Genomic DNA, 8108 nt, shown 5'->3' on the forward strand with positions numbered 1-8108 from the left:
CCAGTGACGGTGAGCTAACGTTGAAAGCTTGGCGGTACCTGAAAACGACGGCGCAACGGCGACCCATCCTCTCTGACGCCATCGCCATTTCCCTCACTCCTTCCCACCTGCTGCGGCGAGTGCATGAACAACGGCAACCAGGGACTTTCCAGCGGCATTTGCCGCGCTAAACTAGCACATTGTTCGCTCTCTCATAATGATATAGTATTTTTCTCTTAAAATGAAACAGCATCAGCCGACTTATAAGCCACAGTCAAGCAAACAGGGACGCAGCCCCTGCTCACTAGAGCCACCAATCTGGCTTGCCTCCGTCGATTGTTTTATGCCTGGTTCCAGTGAAATTTTGTAAAATTACTTGTATTCCAAAGGCTTTCTTGTAAAACCTTTCGCTGAAGCCTTTTGGGTACTAGTATATTTTTGTCACTATGTTTTCTTAATTTTTCAAAGGATATCACCAACGTCGTTGAATTATCAGTCCTAAGTTACTAACTAATCCATTCTTGCTTAGCCACACACTCCAAGAGGAGAGTTGGTGTAGGGAGAGGAGAGGGCCAGGCCAGGAGCAAGCCATGACGAGCAAGACGAAGGCGGTGGTGCGACCAAGATCGGCGCACCTCTCTCTCCTCTTCCTGCTCCTCCTTGCCCCGCCTTGTTCCGCGCAGGAGCAAGACGGCGGCGTCGCCCTCCACGGGAGCTTCGTCCGCTGCGTCGCGCGCCTCTCGCCGGAGACCGCCGACCCGTCCCGGCTCGTCCACGCGCCGTCGGCCGCGTCCTACCCGTCCCTGCTCAACGCCACCATCCAGAACCTCCGCTTCGCCTCGGCGCGGACGCCGCGCCCGGCGCTGCTCCTGACCCCGGCGACCGTCGCCGAGGCGCGGGCCTGCGTCGCCTGCTGCCGGCGCCACGGCCTCACGGTCCGCGCCCGCAGCGGCGGCCACGACTACGAGGGCCTCTCCTACCGCTCGGTCGTCCGGCCCGGAGCCGACGCTGGAGCCCGCCCCTTCGCCGTGGTCGACGTCGCCGCGCTCCGCGGATGTCCGCGTCGACGCCGCGCGCCGCGTGGCCCGTGTCGGGCCGGGAGCCACGCTCGGGGAGCTCTACTACGCCGTGGCGCGCGACAGCGACGGGGCGCTCGGGTTCCCCGCGGGGATCTGCCCCACGGTCTGCGTGGGCGGCCACCTCAGCGGCGGCGGGTTCGGCCCCATGATGCGGAAGCACGGGCTCGGCGCGGACAACGTGGTGGACGCCGAGGTGGTGGACGCCGAAGGGAGGCTCCTGGATCGCGCGGCCATGGGCGAGGGCCTCTTCTGGGCGATCCGCGGCGGCGGCGGCGGGAGCTTCGGCGTCGTGGTTTCCTGGACGGTGCGGCTGGTGTCCGTGCCGCGCGTCGTCTCCGCCTTCACCGTGCGCCGCCTCGTCCACCGCGGGGACCGACGACAGACCCAGGCGGCGGTCCGGCTCCTGGCGAAGTGGCAGCGCGTGGCGCACGCGCTCCCCGACGACCTGTTCGTGAAGGCGGCCATGGAGCCGGAGCTCGACGGCGCCGGCGAGAGGCACCCGCTGGTGACGTTCAAGTCGCTGTTCCTCGGCAACTGCAGCGGGATGGTCGCCGAGATGAGCGCCCACCTACCGGAGCTCGGCGTCCGGGCGAGCGATTGCAGAGACATGAGCTGGATCCAGTCGATGCTCTACTTCTACGGGTACACGGAGGCCGCGGAGGAGGTGCTCCTGGACCGGAGCCTGCAGCCCAAGGACTACTACAAGGTGAAGCTGGACTACGTGACGACCCCGATCCCGGCGGCGGGGCTGGCGGGGCTCCTCGCCAGGGTCGTGGAGGACAGGGGCGGGTCCATCGACGTGGACCCGCAGGGCGGCGCGATGGGCGAGACGCCGGAGTCCGCCACGCCGTACGCGCACCGGCGAGGGTACCTGTACAACGTGCAGTACTTCGTCAAGTGGGGCGGCGACGCCAACGTGTCGTACGAGGACGCGCACCTGGCGTGGGTGCGGGGCGTGCACCGGTTCATGACGCCGTACGCGAGCGCGAAGCCCCGGGCGGCGTACGTCAACTTCAGGGACCTGGACCTGGGGCAGAACGTGGAGGGGGAGACGACCTACGAGGCCGCCAGGGCGTGGGGGGAGATGTACTTCAGGGGCAACTTCCGGAGGCTGGCCGTGGTGAAGGCCGAGGTGGATCCCGACCAGGTGTTCTGGAGCGAGCAGAGCATCCCTCCCCTGCTTGGGGTTGGGGAGGAGACAGGGGGACGGCACAGTCCTAGTGGGCTGCTTTCGGACAGTTGACGAGTGGGAGCTTCTGCTCCGGTTCTGTTCTGCATAGGATGTGATGTGCCTGCCAAAGTGCCAATAGCCAATGATGTATAGTGTACCGTATTAAGATGACAATGATGTAGCGCCAGGACATCCGGACCGGATGTCGCGTTCGGACATGGCTATTTTTAAAACATGCAAATAAAACATTTACAACGTACGTACGAAAATAGACGAAACACTTTCGTTTGGAACATGCGTGTATAGGCATAATAACGTATATGCAACATTCAAATCTATTTTTGCAACATCCAGATAAAACACTTGCAACATAAATATGAAACATACGAAACACTTTGAAATATACGCTTGAAACAAGTGGGTAGAGCCATAAAAACATATGCAACATCCGGCTTACAACGTGCGTACAATGTCATTGCAACATATGCAACATCGCAGATCTGCTTTTGCAATATCCAGATGAAACACTTGAAACATAAGTCTGAAACGTCTGAAACACTTAAAACACAGCGTCGCCGGCGACCACAACCTACCTGGTGGGGAACTGCGATAGCAAGCTCGAGTCTAGGGGACGTCAAGAGGTGCCCAGCGTATACCGAGGCGCATGCGCAGGCCTCCCCTTCCTGCCGTGATATATTCGACCGAACGAGGTGCACACCATGGCCACGACAGCGCGGGGTTGATGGGGGCACGGAGGAGCGTAGGATAGGGGCCGGCGCACCCACATTGGAGAAGGCCGTCGGGCTAGAGAAGACGTGCTAGAGAAGGCCACCGGGCTAGAGAAGGCGCGAGGTGGATGGGGGCGGTTGTCGCATGCTTGCGGAGGGCGAGCGGTGGTGGGGAAAGGAAAATATCGTTGTCTTTTTTTTTTGAGAAACCATGAAATACTTAAGATGGAGTGGAGCAGGACTGTTGGGTCGGGATGGCTGCGCAGGCCGGAGAACATGGGAGTCCAGACAAATATGCCTAGACGGACGCCCTCACCAAAGAATTTATGTATATTCATGCGTCGACCTTCGGGGAAAAAACCCCCGAAAGCCAACAGGGTAATTTTTTAATTCTGCGCGTCATTTTCAGTGTGGCATTGCTGATATTGCGAAGCAAGGAGTATTGGCGCCCATGCTATGTACAAAACCAACACTGAAACTGCAGGGCCTCAACTCAAGTTGCAGTGGAGGTTGACATGGAATGAACTAGAAAACCAGCTCGGCTTTGCCGCGCCCTCTGTGGAGTGGGTCAGCCTTTTTTTACAGGTTCTGATACTCCTCTTTTCTCTATATCTTCTCTACCTTTCACTATATCTTCTTTGCAAGACGTATTAATACTGCTAAATGTGTATTTCTATTTTCTGAGATCTTGAGAACAAATGTGTATTTCTATTTTCTGCCCAATCAAATGTTGTTCTTTTAGGAGGTCTAGAACCCGTCATAGATATCACTTAACTTGTCGACAGGTTTTTAGATAAGCTAGGAGGACATAGCTTGTGTCTATCTATTATGAATAATAAACATATATCAAATTGTTTTTGTCTTCAATTTAATTCTGTTTTTTGAGAGAGGTCCCTGGAATCATCTGAGAGGTCTCAAGCTAACATAAACATGGACCACTTTAGCACGAGATGCTAGAACTTAATTGAGATTTATTGGGATCGTGCCATCTTCTTTGATACAATCCAGAGTGCAGCATCAATTCTTTTTGGAAGTCTACTATTACAGCATGGGAGATATGGAGACAAAGAAACGCTCAAATCTTGAGGGGAAGTCCTCTAACACACAGGAGATCTATGTATCAATATATTAAGAAGAAAAGGGGATAGAACCCAATAACATCACACAACCCCACGACACAGACAGATCACACACAAAAACAAAAGGAAAAGGAAAAGGAAAAGGAAAAGGAACTCGCCAAAGACTGCAAGCACAAACAACCTCGGTCAGCAAACTAACTAACGCTGGACCTAAGGGCGAGGAGATGTGAAACCCCTCGAGCCATAGCTAAACACTAGAAATGTAGCTCCTTCCCAATGAACTCTAAAACTCCATTCGAACTAGACGAGATCCCATCAAACATGCATCGATTGCGGAGATTCCAGATTGGTGCCATGCTCGAAGCATGATAATGGAGTTGAGGCCTCCAACTGTTGTTTGAAACGTTCCAAAGTGATAAAAGGTTCAACATCAGTGTCAACACTAAGAGATCCTACCTGTCTTTAATCAGGTTAACCATACAAGAGAGCTCAACAAACTAACGTGCCTTCCATTTTCTAAGTAGGTGATCATAGATGTCTCCTTTGTTAATCTTCCGCAGGCACCGCTGCAGCTTGGACAGTGTCGATGAACTCAACTTGATACCACGATCAACCATATCTTCTGCATACTTGCATGCCTCAGGTAGCCTGACATCCTTCAGCTTTGATACAAGCATGTTCCCACACTCCTCTAAAGGTGGCAAGCCATTATCCACCACGCAGCTCCAGACTTTGATCCCAGTCTCCCAATAGCGTGCATCCAAAAACAAGCGAAGTGCACGTGCACAATTTCCCTCGTTTGGCCAACATTCGTTCTTAACCATCTCGCTAAATATTGCCGCTGCCTTACGGAGCTCCCTTCCCTCCAGCAAAAGCTGGAGGACCACATTGTATGTGTTGGTATCAGGGAACACTCCATCAAAGATCATGTCGTCGAGATAATCCACTATCACCTCAGCATGCCCAAGACTGCCCTGCAGCATGATCATTGTGTTATACATTTCCATGTCTGGCACGAGTCCTCCACGCCCAACAAACTTATCCCAGAGATAAGTGGCACCGCGCAGTTCTCCTGCCTCAAGGTGTGCGCCGAGAGCAGCATGGAAGAACTTCTCTCCTGCTCCCGGCGAACAGCCGCGCCTGTTTAAGAAATCTAGATAGTACATTGCTTCTGGTAGCGCCGTGGAGGAGTCGCTTGAAACAAGCGTAGTGAGGAAGGCGTCTTAGGCAGGCACGTTGTCAGGATCAACACCAATGGCGCGCACCATTTCGTCGAACACGTCGCGCGCGGCCCGCGGGTCGGCGACAGCCTCGCAGCCCTCGAGGAGGATGGCGGCGCGGGCGTCGTCCAGGCGGTCGGCACGACAGAGCGCGGAGAGGAGCGAGTTGAGCGCCGGCGTGTCGTCCATGAACGCCTTGAGCGGGGAACAGCCGGGGCTCGCCGCCAGGTAGGAGAATACGGAGACGGAGGCGAAAGTGTCGAGCGAGAGCAGCCGCCGCGAGTGCATGGAGTCGACGGTGTCCCACATGCGCGCGAAGAGGCGGTTTGTGCCGAGGATGTCGACGACGAGGTTCCACGAGTAGGGGGAGTGGTTCCCCGCCCAGTGAAAGAAGGCGGTGGCGGCGCACGGGTGCGCGTAGGATAAGCGGAGCACCTGCTCGACGTCAGCGGTGGTTACGCCGCGGATGTCGGCCTTGTCGAGCGCGGAGTCCACGTCGTCGTCGGCGCGGGAGGCCAGGATATCGCAGAAGATGCGGGTCTTGGAGGGCAGGTCGGGGGCTTCCTTGTTCGTGGGGAACGCCGGCGGACGGGTCGTGGGTGCGCTTCGCCGCTGGCGATGCCATCGTGGCTGCGCTGTCGGACGGCCGCTTCGCCCGGTGATGGGACATCACGGTGGGGGAACTCGAGTGGTGGCCTGGACGGTGGACCGGACCCCGAGAAGCTGCACTGCTGCAGGTATAGATGAAAACGGGACCGGAAATTCCAGTAGCGACGGACACCGTATACCGCATTAGCCCATCACATACCATTTTTGCATTAAAAACAGTAAACGAGAAACCGACACCGTATTTTAGACTGGAACATGAACACAATCAGTCAAGGAATTTTCCCGACCGTATTCACAGCTCCCGTATTCGGATAGGAAAATTTCCGATGGTATTCCCGTATCTTGTACCCCTAAACCTCATATTCAGCCCACTGATTGATGCAGCCCACGAAACCTCCCGCTCTCCCGCGCCACAGGCCCCGCCCACTCACGTCCGCTACTCCTTCCCGTCCGTCCCAAAAACGACGACCAAACCCTATCCGCTATCCCCGAGTCCCCGACTCGACGACTCCCGTCCCGTGCGGCGCCGCCTCCGCCTCTCTGCGAGAGCGAGACTGGCTGGCTGCCCCTGACGACTGCGAGCGGTCGAGCGCTGCGCGCCTGCGACGCTGCCCCCAGCCGGCCAGACTCCCGTAGACCCGCCTCCGCCTCGGCCTGGCACGCGCCAGCCAGCCTCCTCCCATCCTCCGACCCCTAGCCGCATCAGCTGTTAGCGGTCTACATCAACGAGTAAAGGTCAGGTGCTGTTCTGGCTGGAAAGTGGTTCGCCCATGATGAGACACCGGAGGGGGGCCTTCAATAGTTGGATTGACCTACCGCCGGTTGCTGATCAGCGTGTGCCGGTGTAGCGCTACCTACCTGTTACCATCTCCTGCGTGTGAGGCTGCACTGATTTTTTCGTCATGATGCAAGTCACAGCCGACGACGGATTCAGAACTGAAAACTGATGGGTGGCATCTCCCTCCACATAGCTATATTGCTGCATTAGTCGCATCTGGACTAGAACACGGATGCCAGAAATGGTGAGCTGTGAGACTGATCGGGTGTGTGCAATAAACTAGTAGATTCTGAAGAAGTAGATGTCAATGATTTTTGTTTCTAAACATGGAGGGGAAGTCAATGTCAGTGTGGGTTCACTGGATGAGGCAAGGCGATATCAATATACAGTAGTTGCTAAGTTTCGGTTTCAGTCATCAATTATGTATCCTTCATGGTTCAACAATATAACAACGCTCTAGACGTTACGAACTTGTCCACTTGTTTGCATAGGGTTGCTATTGTTGCATCGAGCTCATTGTTTTAAGTGGTTACATATATTGATGTTCCTGTTTTGTGTTACCGCTTCCCGATCGTAATCGACACGTTCCCATTCGAAATATTCCGCTCCCGATATCCCGTAATACCTGTTTCGTTTTCCCATCCGGCCTTCCCGTTCCCGTTTCCGTTCCCGGCAAAAAAAATACAGGAGCGGGAATGGTTAAGACATTTTCCTGACCGTTCCCGACCGTTTTCATCCCTAGCTGTAAGGGTCAGGTTGGGCCGGTGTGAAAGCTCTAGTTTGGTTTTGGTTAATTGATGAAACCCTAAGTGCTAACCTAGTTTATCAAGATGATTATGAGATAGGTAGCACTACTCCAAGTGATGAAGCAATGGCGAAGATCATGACAATGGTGATGGTCAAATGCTTAAACTTGAAAAAGAAGAAAGAGAAAAACAAAAGGCTCAAGGCAAAGGTATAAAATGTAGGAGCCATTTTGTTTTAGTGATCAAGACACTTAGTGAGTGTGATCACATTCCGTACTATTAAGAGGAGTGAAACTCGTATCGGAATGCGATTATCAAAGTGCCACTAGATGCTCTAACTCATTGCATATGCATTTAGGATCTAGTGGAGTGCTAACACCCTTGAAAATGTTTGAGAAAATATGCTAACACTTGTGCATAAGGTGATACACTTGGTGGTGTTGGCACATCTACAAAGGAGGTGGTGTTTGCAGGGTCGGCGGGATTCGGCGCTTTCGGGAAAATAGAATGCCTATTTTCTATTGCGCCGGATGCAAATTCTTGTGGTTGGCTCATTGGAGTAAGGGTGAAGAAGTTAGAAGTGAAAACAAGTTGATCGCGAAGACGCTGGCGTTGGTCAACTGACCGGACGCTGGACCTGAGATGCACCGGACGCTGATTTATGCGTCCGGTCAAACTGACATTGCGACACAGTGACTAGGGTTTAGCACCGGACGCTG

General features: G+C 54.5%; 2 pseudogenes; one reads left to right on the forward strand and one right to left on the reverse strand.

Annotated features, from left to right (window-relative positions):
• The first annotated feature begins 303 nt into the window (after positions 1-303).
• On the forward strand, positions 304-2470 carry LOC136471516 (berberine bridge enzyme-like Cyn d 4; annotated as a pseudogene).
• A 2063-nt stretch (positions 2471-4533) lies between these two features.
• On the reverse strand, positions 4534-5926 carry LOC136471517 (pentatricopeptide repeat-containing protein At1g77360, mitochondrial-like; annotated as a pseudogene).
• Positions 5927-8108: the final 2182 nt, after the last annotated feature.

Source organism: Miscanthus floridulus, chromosome 8 (assembly GCF_019320115.1).
Source record: "Miscanthus floridulus cultivar M001 chromosome 8, ASM1932011v1, whole genome shotgun sequence".
In the NCBI taxonomy this organism is placed as follows: domain Eukaryota; kingdom Viridiplantae; phylum Streptophyta; class Magnoliopsida; order Poales; family Poaceae; genus Miscanthus; species Miscanthus floridulus.